This window comes from Arachis duranensis, chromosome 1 (assembly GCF_000817695.3).
Source record: "Arachis duranensis cultivar V14167 chromosome 1, aradu.V14167.gnm2.J7QH, whole genome shotgun sequence".
NCBI lineage: Eukaryota > Viridiplantae > Streptophyta > Magnoliopsida > Fabales > Fabaceae > Arachis > Arachis duranensis.
Window position 1 is genome coordinate 64446922 of NC_029772.3, and position 14519 is coordinate 64461440.

The 14519-nt window shown below is 39.2% G+C and overlaps 1 pseudogene; it reads left to right on the forward strand.

Annotated features, from left to right (window-relative positions):
• Nucleotides 1-14519, forward strand: part of LOC110280960 (uncharacterized) — a 116433-nt pseudogene that overhangs the window by 3220 nt on the left and 98694 nt on the right.

Genomic DNA, 14519 nt, shown 5'->3' on the forward strand with positions numbered 1-14519 from the left:
AGTGCATATGTCTTTTGAATTTGTTGTTTTAAGAATGTTAAAATTGTTGGCTCTTGAAAGAATGATGGAAAACGAGAAATGTTATTGAGGATCTGAAAAATCATCAAATTGATTCTTGAAGCAAGAAAAAGCAGTGAAAAAAAAAGCAAGCAGAAAAGCCAATAGCCCTTTTTAAACCAAAAGACAGGGGTAAAATAAAAAGGATCCAAGGCTTTGAGCATCAGTGGATAGGAGGGCCCACAGGAATAAAATCCTGGCCTAAGTGGCTGAACCAAGCTGTCCCTAACCATGTGCTTGTGACGTGAAGGTGTCAAGTAAAAACTTGAGACTGAGCGGTTAAAGTCGTGATCCAGAGCAAAAAGAGTGTGCTTAAGAACCCTGGACACCTCTAATTGGGGACTCTAGCAGAGCTGAGTATCAATCTGAAAAGGTTTACCCAGTTATGTGTCTGTGGCATGTATGTATCCGGAGGTAATACTGGAAAAGATAGTGCTTTGGGCCACGGCCAAGACTCATGAAGTAGCTATGTTCAAGAATCAACATACTTAACTAGGAGAATCAATAACACTATCTGGATTCTGAGTTCCTATATAAGCCAATCATTCTGAACTCCAAAGGATAAAGTGAGATGCCAAAACTGTTCAGAGGCAAAAAGCTACTAGTCCCGCTCATCTAATTGGAATTAAGTTTCTTTGATATTTTGGAGTCTATAGTATATTCTCTTCTTTTTATCCTATTTGATTTTTAGTTGCTTGGGGACAAGCAACAATTTAAGTTTGGTGTTGTGATGAGCGGATAATTTATACGCTTTTTGGCATTGTTTTTAGTATGTTTTTAGTATGTTTTAATTAGTTTTTATTATATTTTTATTAGTTTTTATTTAAAATTCATTTTTCTGGGCTTTACTATGAGTTTGTGTGTTTTTCTGTAATTTCAGGTATTTTCTGGCTGAAATTGAGGGACCTGAGCAAAAATCTGATTCAGAGGCTGAAAAGGACTGCAGATGCTGTTGGATTCTGACCTCCCTGCACTCGAAGTAAATTTTCTGGAGCTACAGAATCCCAATTGGCGCGCTCTTAATTGCGTTGGAAAGTAGACATCCTGGGCTTTCCAGCAATATATAATAGTTCATACTTTGCCCGAGAATTGATGGCCCAAACTGGCGTTTCAAATTAGCTTTAGAATTCCCGGCGTTAAACGCCAGAACTGGCACAAAAATGGGAGTTAAACGCCCAAACTGGCACAAAAGCTGGCGTTTAACTCCCAGAAAAAGTCTCTACACATGAAAGGTTTATTGTTCAGCCCAAGCACACACCAAGTGGACCCCGGAAGTGGATTTTTACGTCATTTACTCATTCTTGTAAACCCCAGGTCACTAGTTCACCATAAATAGGACTTTTTGCTATTGTATCTGTACCTCATGACACAATACACGTTTCATATTGTGTCTTCTACGGCATGAGTCTCTAAACCCCATGGTTGGGGGTGAGGAGCTCTGCTGTGTCTTGATGGATTAATGCAATTACTACTGTTTTTCATTCAATCACGCTTGCTTCTATTCTAAGATATCACTTGTTCCTAATCTTGATGAATGTGATGATCCGTGACACTCATCATCATTCTCACCTATGAACGTGTGCTTGACAACCACCTCCGTTCTACCTTAGATTGAGTGGATATCTATTGATTCCTTAATCAGAATCTTTGTGGTAAAAGCTAGAATCATTTGGCGGCCATTCTTGAGAATCCGGAAGGTCTAAACCTTGTCTGTGGTATTCTAAGTAGGATTCAGGGATTGAATGACTGTGACGAGCTTCAAACTCGCGATTATGGGGCGTTAGTGACAGACGCAAAAGAATTACTAGATTCTATTCCGAAATGATCGAGAACCGACAGATGAATAGCCGTGCTGTGACAGAGCGCGTTGAACATTTTCACTGAGAGGATGGGAGGTAGCCATTGACAACGGTGAAACCAAACATACAGCTTGCCATGGAAGGATCCTTGCGTGCGTGAAGAAGAAGACAGCAGGAAAGTAGAGATTCAGAAGATATAGCATCTCCAAAACCTCAACCTGTTCTCCATTACTACAAAACAAGTATTTATTTCATGTTCTTTTACTTTTTACAATTAAACCTGAGAATTATTGATATCCTGACTAAGAGTTACAAGATAACCATAGCTTGCTTCAAGCCGACAATCTTCGTGGGATCGACCCTTACTCACGTAAGGTATTACTTGGACGACCCAGTGCACTTGCTGGTTAGTTGTGCGGAATTGCAAAAGTGTGATTGTGATTTCGTGCACCAGCTTAATACAGCTACCAGAAAAGATCATTTTCCTTTACAATTCATAGACCAGATGCTAGAAAGACTAGCAGGTCATGAATACTACTGCTTCCTAGATGGATATCCAGGTTACAATCAAATTGCAGTAGATCCCCAGGATCAAGAGAAAACAACATTCACATGTCCATCCGGAGTATTTGCATACAGAAGGATGCCATTTGGTCTGTGCAACGCAACTACAACCTTTCAAAGGTGCATGCTCTCTATTTTCTCTGATATGGTGGAAAAATTTCTGGAAGTCTTCATGGATGACTTTTCAGTATTTGGAGACTCATTCAGCTCCTGTCTTGACCATCTAGCACTTGTTCTAAAGAGGTGCCAAGAGACTAACCTGGTTTTAAACTGGGAGAAATGTCACTTTATGGTGACTGAAGGAATTGTCCTTGGACACAAAATTTTGAACAAGGGAATAGAGGTGGATCAAGCTAAGGTCGAGGTAATTGAAAAATTACCACCACCTGCCAATGTTAAGGCGATCAGAAGCTTTCTAGGGCATGCAGGGTTCTATAGGAGGTTTATAAAAGATTTCTCAAAAATTGCCAAACCTCTGAGTAATCTGCTAGCTGCTGACACGCCATTTATCTTTGATAAGGAGTGTCTGCAGGCGTTTGAGACTTTAAAAGCTAAGCTGGTCACAGCACCAGTCATCTCTGCACCAGACTGGACATTACCATTAAAACTAATGTGTGATGCCAGTGACCATGCCATTGGTGCAGTGTTGAGACAAAGGCATGACAAGCTTCTGCACGTCATTTACTATGCCAGTCGTGTTTTAAATGACGCACAGAAGAACTACACAACCACAGAAAAAGAGTTACTTGCAGTGGTTTATGCCATTGACAAGTTCAGATCCTATTTAGTAGGATCAAAAGTGATTGTGTACACTGAGCATGCTGCTCTTAAATATCTACTCACAAAGCAGGATTCAAAACCCAGACTCATCAGATGGGTGTTGCTTCTGGAAGAGTTTGATATAGAAATAAGAGACAGAAAAGGGACAGAGAATCAAGTGGCAGATCACCTATCCCGAATAGAACCAGTAGAAGGGGCGCCCCTCCTTGTTACTAAGATCTCTGAAAACTTTTTGGATGAGCAACTCTTTGCCATCCAGGAAGTGCCATGGTTTGTAGACTTTGCAAACTACAAGGCAGTGAGATTCATACCCAAGGGGTACAGTAGGCAGCAATCAAAGAAATTGATCACGGATGCAAAATACTATCTTTGGGATGAACCATATCTCTTCAAGAGATGTGCAGACGGAGTAATCAGAAGATGTGTGCCCAAAGAAGAAGCATAGAAGATCCTCTGGCACTGCTATGGATCACAGTATGGAGGACATTTTGGAAGTGAGCGAACAGCCACAAGAGTCCTCCAATGTGGCTTCTACTGGCCTACTCTCTATAAAGACTCCCGAGTGTTTGTACTTAATTGTGACAGTTGCCAAAGATCTGGCAATTTGCCTCACAGTTATGCCATGCCTCAACAAGGAATCTTGAAGATTGAGTTATTTGATGTATAGGGTATTGACTTCATGGGGCCTTTCCCACCATCATACTCAAACACTTATATTCTGGTAGAAGTGGATTATGTATCCAAATGGGTGGAAGCTATTGCAACACCCACTAATGATACTAACACAGTGCTGAAATTCCTCCAAAATCACATCTTCAGCAGATTTGGTATCCCTAGAGTACTAATAAGTGATGGGGGCACTCATTTCTGCAATAAGCATCTTTACTCCGCTTTGGTTTGATATAGAGTTAGCCACAGGGTAGCCACTCCATATCATCCACAGATCAATGGGCAAGCTGAAGTCTCTAATAGAGAACTTAAAAGAATCCTGGAACGGACTGTGATTAACCGTAGAAGGGATTGGGCAAGAAGCTTGGATGATGCTCTGTGGGCATATAGAACAGCATTTAAGACTCTTATAGGGACCTCTCCATACCAGCTTGTGTATGGAAAAGCCTGTCACTTGCCAGTGGAACTAGAACATAAGGCCTATTGGGGAACCAGATTTCTAAACCTTGATGCCAAGTTAGCTAGAGAAAAACGATTGCTCCAGTTAAATGAGCTAGAGGAATTTAGACTCAATGCTTTCGAAAATGCAAAAAATTTACAAAGAGAAAGCAAAAATATGGCATGATAAGAAACTGTCATCCAGAGTCTTTGAGCCAGGGCAGAAAGTTCTGCTATTTAATTCTAGGCTCAGATTATTCCCCGGAAAATTAAAATCCCAGTTGAGAGGTCCATATGTGATTACAAGTGTGTCACCATATGGATACGTAGAGCTTCAGGATAATGATTCTAACAAGAAGTTCATTGTTAATGGACAGAGAGTCAAACATTATCTTGAAAGCAATTTTGAGCAAGAATGCTCAAAATTGAAACTTGATTAAAGCTCAGTAATAGTCCAGCCAAAGACAATAAAGAAGCACTTGCTGGGAGGCAACACTGCCATTTACAAAGCTTATTTGTTAATTAATTAATTTTTACAGGTTTATGTCAATTATCTCCAAGTTAAAATAGCAATTGCTTGAGTTCACAGAGTTACAGAAGGATTCAGAGGATAAAACAGCAAAAAGGAAACTCACTAGTGCGAAAAGCCAGTAAGAGCTGTTTTAGGCGTTGAACACCCAAAAGAAGCATCTACTGGGCGTTCAACGCCAGTAGAGATAGCCAAATGGGCATTAAACACCAGAAAGAAGCATCTTCTGGGCGTTAAACGCCAGAAAGAAGCATCCTCTGGGCGTTTAACGCCAGATTTACAGCGTCTTGGGTGTTCAGAAAAACGCCCAGTGACAAAGGAGTTTCTGGCGTTCAACGCCAGCTAGAAGCAACAGCTGGGCGTTGAACGCCCAGGAGAAGCTACAAATGGGCGTTAAACGCCCAAAACATGCAGCGTTTGGGCGTTTAATACCAGGATTATGGAGAGGAGGTAAATTCGTTTTTACTTCACTTTTTTTCCGATTTTCATATTTCAATTCATGATTTCTTGCATAAACATGTTACAAACTTTCATCCTTCAATTCCAAAAATTTTAATCCTAATTTCTAAAATCCCTTTTTCAAAAATATCAAATGTATCTTAATTCATAATTACAAATCCTTTTCAAATCCCATCCAACTTCTTTTCAAATTTTTTTTCAAAACTCAATTATCTTTTCAAAATCATCTCAAATCTTTTTCAAATAAAAATTCAGATTTATCTTTTTCAAATATCTTTCACAACTTTTTCATTTAAAATTATATCTTTTCCCTATCATATTTATCTTTTACAAATCATATCCTCTATCTTATCTTTCTTCAAAATTTTCGAACATCCACCCCCTCCCTTTAAATCCACATTCGACCTCCCTCCTCTCATCCACCATTCGATACTAGCTCTCCTTCTATCCATCTCCTTTCCTTTCTTTTGCTTGGGGACAAGCAAACCTCTAAGTTTGGTGTGTTTATTCGTGATCACTAAACCATACCCACTAAGATCATGGCTCCTAAAGGAAAACAACCCACTCCAAGAGGCAAGAAAGAGAGTATTCCAAAACTACTTTGGAATCAAGGGAAGTTCTTCACCAAAGAACATTCAGACCATTACTACAAAATAATGGGTCTAAGGTCAGTGATCTCGGAAGTTAAATTCGATCTGAAAGAAGATGAATATCCGGAGATCCAAGAGCAAATTCGAAACAGGAACTGGAAAGTCCTAGCTAATCCTAAAACAAAGGTGGGAAGGAACATGGTTCAGGAATTCTACGCTAATCTGTGGCAAACAGACAGGCAGAGAATATCTTGAACTGCCCTCTATGACTATCAGACGTTGGTCAGAGGAAAGATTGTTCACATCCACCCTGACAAAATCAGAGAGATCTTTAAGCTACCTCAGCTGAAAGATGACCCAGACTCCTTTAATAGGAGAATGATGAGAACAAATAAGGGTCTGGACAAGATTCTAGAGGACATATGCCTCCCTGGAACCAGGTGGACCACCAGCACCAAGGGCGTCCCAAATCAACTCAAGAGAGAAGATCTCAAACCAGTCGCCAGAGGCTGGCTGGACTTCATTGGGCACTCTATATTGCCCACTAGAAACTGTTCTGAAGTCACCATTAAAAGAGCAGTAATGATCCATTGCATTATGTTGGAAAAAGAAGTGGAAGTTCATCAGCTGATTTTGTGTGAACTTTACATAATTGCAAACAAGAACTCCAAAGATGCCAAGTTGGCTTATCCAAGCTTAATCTCTATGCTATGCAAAGATACTGGAGTGAAGATGGGAATAACTGAGTATATCTCAGTTGAGCGACCAATCAACAAAATATTAATGGAAAGACAACAAGTGTAGGATGACCCCATCAAGAGGAGAGCACAGGAATTCCTCCCGGAAATCCCTCAAATTGGATATTGCGAGCATTTTGAAGCATCTGTTACCAAGTTGCAGGAAGCTATGGACCAAATAAAGGAAGAACAGAATAATCAAAATAGCATGCTTTGCAAACTGCTTGGGGAACAAAAAGAGCAAAGGCGTGACTTGAAGGAACTGAAGCGTCAAAAAGTATTTCTTGAAGGACTAAGCACCCCACAAACTAGAGGAACATCCAGTTCTCAAAATAAAGGTTGTTGAGTCCTAATCTTAGCTTTAACTCTGTGATAGTTGTTCTTATAGGAATTTACCTTAGAAGTTATATATGAGTAGTAGTAATTAGTATATTTATTTTAATTTTATTTCCAATTAAGTTATAATTTATTTTTCTCATCATCATCAAACATGAATAAAATAGTAAATTTTTAGAATAAAGAGGCAATTTAATTTTTTCGAGTTCTTAATAAGAAAAATTCTAATTATTTATATGTGGTGGCAATACTTTTTGTCTTCTGAATGAATGCTTGAACAGTGCATATTTTTTATATTGAATTTCATGAATGTTAAAATTGTTGGCTCTTAAAAGAATGATGAACAAGAGAAATATTATTGATGATCTGAAAAATCATGAAATTGATTCTTGAAGCAAGAAAAAGCAGTGAAAAAAAATAATTGGATGAAGAAAAAGAAAAAGCCAATAACCTTTAAAACCAAAAGGCAAGGGTGAAAAGGATCCAAGGCTTTGAGCATCAATGGATAGGAGGGCCCAAGGAAGTAAATCCAGGCCTAAGCGGCTAAACCAAGTTGTCCCTAACCATGTGCTTGTGGCATGCAGGTCCAAGTGAAAAGCTTGAGACTGAGTTGTTAAAGTCGTGATCTAAAGCAAAAGAGTGTGCTTAAGAACTCTAGACACCTCTAATTGGGGACTTTAGCAAAGCTAAGTCACAATCTGAAAAGGTTCACCCAGTTATGTGTCTGTGGCATTTATGTATCCGGTGGTAATACTGGAAAACAAAGTGCTTAGGGCCACGGCCAAGACTCGTCAAGTAACTGTGTTCAAGAATCAATATACTAAACTAGGAGAATCAATAATACTATCTGAATTCTAAGTTCCTATGGATGCCAATCATTATAGATTTCAAAGGATAAAGTGAGATGTCAAAACTGTTCAGAAGCAAAAACCTACTAGTCCCGCTCATCTAATTAGAATCTGAGCGTCACTTGAAACTCTGAGATATTATAGCTTCTTAATTTCTTTTTATCCTATTTTATTTATCTAGTTCCTTGGGGACAAGCAACAGTTTAAGTTTGGTGTTGTGATGAGCGGATATTTTATACACTTTTTTGGGGGTAATTTCATGTAGATTTTAGTGTGTTTGAGTTAGTTTTTAGTATATTTTTATTAGTTTTTAGGAAAAATTCGTATTTCTAGACTTTACTACGAGTTTGTGTGTTTTTCTATGATTTTAGATATTTTCTGGCTGAAATTGAGGAAGCTGAGCAAAAATCTTATTTAGGCTGAAAAAGAACTGCTGATGTTGTTGGATTCTGACCTCCCCGCACTCGGAATGGATTTTTTGGAGTTACAAGAGCCCAATTGGTGCGCTCTCAATTGAGTTAGAAAGTAGACATCCAGGGATTTCCAAAAATATATAATAGTCCATACTTTGCGCAAATATAAACAACGTAAACTGGCGTTTAACGCCAGTTCCATGTTACATTCTGGCGTTCAGCGCCAGAAACAGGTTGCAAGTTGGAGTTCAGTGCCATAAACAGGTTATAACCTGGTGTTCAACTCCAGAAACAGCCCAGGCACGTGAGAAGCTTAAGTCTCAGCCCCAGCACACACCAAGTGGGCCCCAGAAGTGGATTTATGCACTATCCATCTTAGTTTACTCATTTTCTGTAAACCTAGGTTACTAGTTTAGTATATAAACAACTTTTAGAGACTTATTTTATATCTCATGACATTTTTAGATCTGAATTTTGTACCTTTTGACGGCATGAGTCTCTAAACCCCATTCTTGGAGGTGAGGAGCTCTGCAGCGTCTCGATGAATTAATGCAATTATTTATGTTTTCCATTCAAACACGCTTGTTCCTATCTAAGATGTTCATTCGCACTTCACTATGAAGAAGGTGATGATCCGTGACACTCATCACCTTCCTCAATCCATGAACATGTGCCTGACAACCACCTCCGTTCTACATAAGATTGAACGAATATCTCTTAGATTCCTTAATCAGAATCTTCGTGGTATAAGCTAGAATCCATTGGCAGCATCGTTGAGAATCCGGAAAGTCTAAACCTTGCTGTGGTATTCCGAGTAGGATTCTGGGATTGGATGACTATGACGAGCTTCAAACTTGCAAGTGTTGGGCGTAGTGACAGAAGCAAAAGGATCAATGGATCTTATTCCGACATGACTGAGAATCGACAGATGATTAGCGTGCTGTGACAGAGCATTTGGACCATTTTCACTGAAAGGATGGGAAGTAGCCTTTGACAACGGTGATGCCCTACATACAGCTTGCCATGGAAAGAGCCTTGAATGTATGAAAGTGAGAAAGCATTATGTTGCAGGAATTCAGAGGACAAAAGCATCTCCAAAAACTCCAACATATTCTCCAATATTGCGTAACAATTATTTATTTTATGCCCTTTCACTTTTTACAATTAAAACTAAGAATCATTATTGATATTATATCCTGACTAAGAGTTACAAGATAACCATAGCTTGCTTTAAGCCAACAATCTCCGTGGGATTCGACCCTTACTCACGTAAGGTATTACTTGGACGACCCAGTGCACTTGCTGGTTAATTGTGCAAAGTTGCGAAGAATTGTGATTTCCAATTTCGTGCACCACAATGTTGTTGATCCTTCGTCACCGGAGGGTGGTGGTACCTGCAAAGGACTCTGATGCTTAAGTTAGCAAGGATATTAAGCAGGTTTTTAGTAGAATCAGAGTATGAGTTATACCTGGGTGCTCTAGTGTATTTATAATGGTGTAGAGCGACCTTCTTAGATAAGATAAGTTAGTTATCTTTATCTTATCTTATCTTATCTTTGAGTGAGGTCATCTTGTCTTCAAGGGAACCGCCCTTATCTCTATAGGCTTGGGCTGCCTTTGGATTTGGGTCGTGTTCCTCCATTTGGGCCCTTTTTGGGCTTTCCTGGTGATTTGGCTGAGCTCTTTGAGGAGAGGTCGGATTGTCCTGACCTGAAGAGGCCGGTCGTCTTATCAGTAGAACATCCCGGATCGGACTGCTCGACCCAGGGTATGAACAGTGCCCCTGCTCGAGCTCGGTCTTTCTTTTGAGGTCGAGTCTTAGTTTTTAGGACATCGATCCTTCTATGGTGAAGCCGAACTTGAGCATTTTGTCAACTTTTTGTAGAGTTTGTCCTTTGAATGCGGAGCATTTCCTTTTGAATTTTTATTCTTTCGTAAACGCGCATCTCCTTACTTTGGGAATGCGCGAAGGTTTAATAACCTCATTAATTCTTTTAATGCTCTGTTTCTTTGTTCATTTTGATCTTTTCACAAAAACGGTTTCTCTTCTCTGTTTCTTCACTGTAACTTCCCCCTTTTCTTTCTCACTTTCTGTTTTGCCTGAAATTTACATTTTCGCGTTTCTCCCTACGATGCCGTTTGGTGTCTTGTTGGTGTTTTCTTTTGCTCTAAAAGGCGATTTTGGATTCCTTCTTTCCGTCTTCAATTTCTTTGAAGCTTCCTCTTTTTTCCAGGTTGGTTCTTCTTTCTGCTTCTTTATTTATTTCGTCGTTTTGTATTCGATTCTTGGTGAAGTTTTGATTTTGCTTGAATGCATGTTGGGAAGCTTGAACCTTTTTGCGTTGTTATGCTCGATGGTTGCTGTGATGCATGTTTTTCTGGCTTTTTGGCCTTGTGTATGCTCCTGAGTGGGTTGGTGCATGAAATTGTGATCTCAATGGTGCCAACAACTTGATACACACAATTGTAATATCACTCTTTTTCACAACTTCGCATAACTAACCAGCAAGTGCACTGGGTCGTCCAAGTAATAAACCTTACGTGAGTAACGGTCGATCCCACGGAGATTGTCGGCTTAAAGCAAGCTATGGTCACCTTGTAAATCTCAGTCAGGCGGAAAATGGTTATAGAGTTTTGATAATTAAAAGATAAATAGAATGTAAAATAAAGATAGAGATACTTATGTAATTCATTGGTAGGAATTTCAAATAAGTGTATGGAGATGTGTTGTTCCTTCTAAATCTCCGCTTTCCTACTGTATTCATCCAATCTTCATACTCTTTTCCATGGCAAGCTGTATGTAGGGCGTCACCGTTGTCAATGGCTACTTCCTATCCTCTCAGTGAAAAAGGTCCTCTACAGTTTCCCGCATGGCTAATCAGCTGTTGGTTCTTGATTCTATAGGAATAGGATTTACTATCCTTTTGCGTCTGTCACCACGCCCTACAGTCGCGAGTTTGAAGCTCGTCACAGTCATCGCATCCTAGATCCTACTCGGAATACCATAGACAAGGTTTAGACTTTCTGGACCTCAAGAATGCTGCCAATGGATTCTAGCTTATACCACAAAGACTCTGATCTCATGGAATGGAAGGCTCTGTTGTCAGGAGAGGCAACCATACGTCGTGGACCAAGAATCCAAGAGATACACACTCTAGCTTTCGCGGGTAGAACGGAAGTGTTTGTAAGGCACGCATTCATAAGTGAGAATGGTGATGAGTGTCACGGATCATCACATTCATTAGGTTGAAGTGCGAATGAATATCTTAGAATGAGAATAAGCATGAATTGAATAGAAAACAGTAGTAATTGTATTAATACTCGAGGAACAGCAGTGCTCCACACCTTAATCTATGGTGTGTAGAAACTTCACTGTTGAAAATACATAAGAACAACGTCTAGGCATGGCCGAATGGCCAGCCTCCCCAAATGACATGTGAATTCGAAAAATAGGGAAAAAGACCCCTAGTACAATAGTAAAAAGTTCTATTTATACTAAACTAGTTACTAGGGTTACAGAAATGAGTAAATGATGCAGAAATCCACTTCCGGGCCCACTTGGTGTGTGCTTGGGCTGAGCATTGAAGCTTTCACGTGCAGAGGTCTTCCTTGGAGTTAAACTCCAGTTTGTAACTTGTTTCTGGAGTTTAACTCTGCTTTGCAACTTGTTTCTGGCGTTTGACGCCAGAATAGGGCAGAAAGCTGGCGTTAAACGCCAGTTAGCGTCATCTAAATTCGGGAAAAGTATAGACTATTATATATTGCTGAAAAGCCCTGAATGTCTACTTTCCAACGCAGTTAAGAGCGCGGCATTTGGATTTCTGTAGCTCTAAAAAGTTCATATCAAGTGCAGGGAGGTCAGAATCCAACAGCAACAGCAGTCCTTTGTCAGCTTCTGAATCAGATTTTTGCTCAGGTCCCTCAATTTTAGCCAGAAAATACCTAAAATCACAGAAAAACATACAAACTCATAGTAAAGTCTAGAAATGTGAATTTTGTTTAAAAACTAATAAAAATATACTAAAAACTAACTAAATCATACTAAAACTATAGAAAAACAATGCCAAAAAGCGTATAAATTATCCGCTCATCACAACACCAAACTTAAATTGTTGCTTGTCCCCAAGCAACTGAAAATCAAATAGGATAAAATGAAGAGAATATACAATGAATCTCACAATATCAATGAAATTTAGTCCCAATTAGATGAGCGGGGCTAGTAGCTTTTTGCTTCTGAACAATTTTGGCATCTCACTTTATCCTTTGAAATTCAGAATGATTGGCATCTATAGGAACTTAGAATTTCAGATAGTGTTATTGATTCTCCTAGTTAAGTATGTTGATTCTTGAACACAACTACTTTATGAGTCTTGGCCGTGGCCCTAAGCACTTTGTTTTCCAGTATTAGCACCGGATATATAAATGCCACAGACACATAACTGGGTGAACATTTTCAGATTGTGACTTAGCTTTGCTAAAGTCCCCAATTAGAGGTGTCCAGAGTTCGTAAGCACACTCTTTTTGATTTGGATCACGACTTTAACCACTCAGTCTCAAACTTTTCATTTGGACCTTCATGACACAAGCACATGGTTAGGGACAACTTAATTTAGCCACTTAGGCCTAGATTTTATTTCCTTGGGCCCTCCTATCCATTAATGCTCAAAGCATTGGATCCTTTTTACCCTTGCCTTTTGGTTTAAAGGGCTATTGGCTTTTTCTGCTTGCTTTTTCTTTTTCTTTCTCTCTTTTTTTTGCCACTTTTTTTCACTCCTTTTTCTTGCTTCAAGAATCAATTTCATGATTTTTCATATTATCAATAACATTTCTCTTTGTTCATCATTCTTTCAAGAGTCAACAATTTTAACATTCATAAATAACAAGATAAAAAATATGCACTGTTCAAGCATTCATTCAGAAAACAAAAAGTATTGCCATCACATCAAAATAATTAAACTAATTTCAAGATAAAATTTGAAATCCAAGTACTTCTTGTTCTTTTGTAATTAAGCATATTTTTCATTTAAGAGAGGTGAAGGATTCATGGAATTATTCATAGCTTTAAGACATAGACACTAGACACTAATGATCATGTAATGAAGACATAAACATAGACAAAAATGAAGCTCAAAAAACCAAAAACAGAAAATAAATAGACAAGGAGATTAAGGAATGAGTCCACCTTAGTGTGGGTGGCGTCTTCCTCTTGAAGAACCAATGGAGCGCCTAAGCTTCTCTATGTCTCTTCCTTGTCTTTGTTGCTCCGCCCTCAAAGCTCTTTGATCTTCTCTAATCTCATAGAGATTGATGGAGTGCTCTTGGTGCTCCATCCTTAGTTGGTCCATGTTGTAACTTAAGCCTTCCAAGGAGGTGTTGAGTTGTTTCCAATAGTTGTGTGGAGGAAATTACATTCCTTGAGGTATCTCAGGAATTTCTTGATAAGGTTCTTCCTCATGCTCTTGTTGAGGTCCATGAATGAGCTCTCTTGTTTGCTCCATCCTTTTCTTGGTGATAGGCTTGTCCTCTTTAATGAGGATGTCTCCATCTATGTTAATCCCAGCAAGATTGCATAGATGACAAATGAGATGAGGAAAGGCTAACCTTGCAAGTCATCCACTAAGTTCATGAAAGAGATCCTAAGTCATAAGAAGGATTGGAAGGAAACTAAAAAAGTTTACCTCACAGAAGAATGCACTGCAGTCATTCTGAAAAGCTTACCTGAGAAGCTTAAAGATCCCAGAAGCTTTATGATACCATGCACATTAGAGGGTACTTGCACCAAGCAAGCTTTATGTGATCTTGGGGCAAGTATTAACCTAATACCTACATCTACTATCAGAAAGCTTGGTTTGACTGAAGAAATCAAACCAACCCGGATATGTCTCTAACTTGCTGATGGCTCCATTGAATACCCATCAGGCGTGATTGAAGACATGATTGTCAAGGTTAGGCCATTTGCCTTTCCCACTGACTATGTGGTGCTGGAAATAGTAGAGCAGAAGAGTGCAACTCTCATTCTAGGAAGACCTTTCCTAGCAACTGGACGAACCTTCATTAACGTCTAAAAAGGGGAAGTGACCCTGAGAGTCAATGAGGATGAGTTTAAGTTGAATGTTGTCAAAGCTATGCAGCACCCAAACACCCCAAATGACTGCATGAGCATTGATATTATTGACTTTCTGGTAAAAGAGGTCAATATGACTAAGAGTCTCGAATCAGAGCTAGAGGATATCTTTAAAGACGCTCAGCCTGACATGGAAGAACCAGAGAGAATAATATAACCTCTGAAAAACCCTCAGG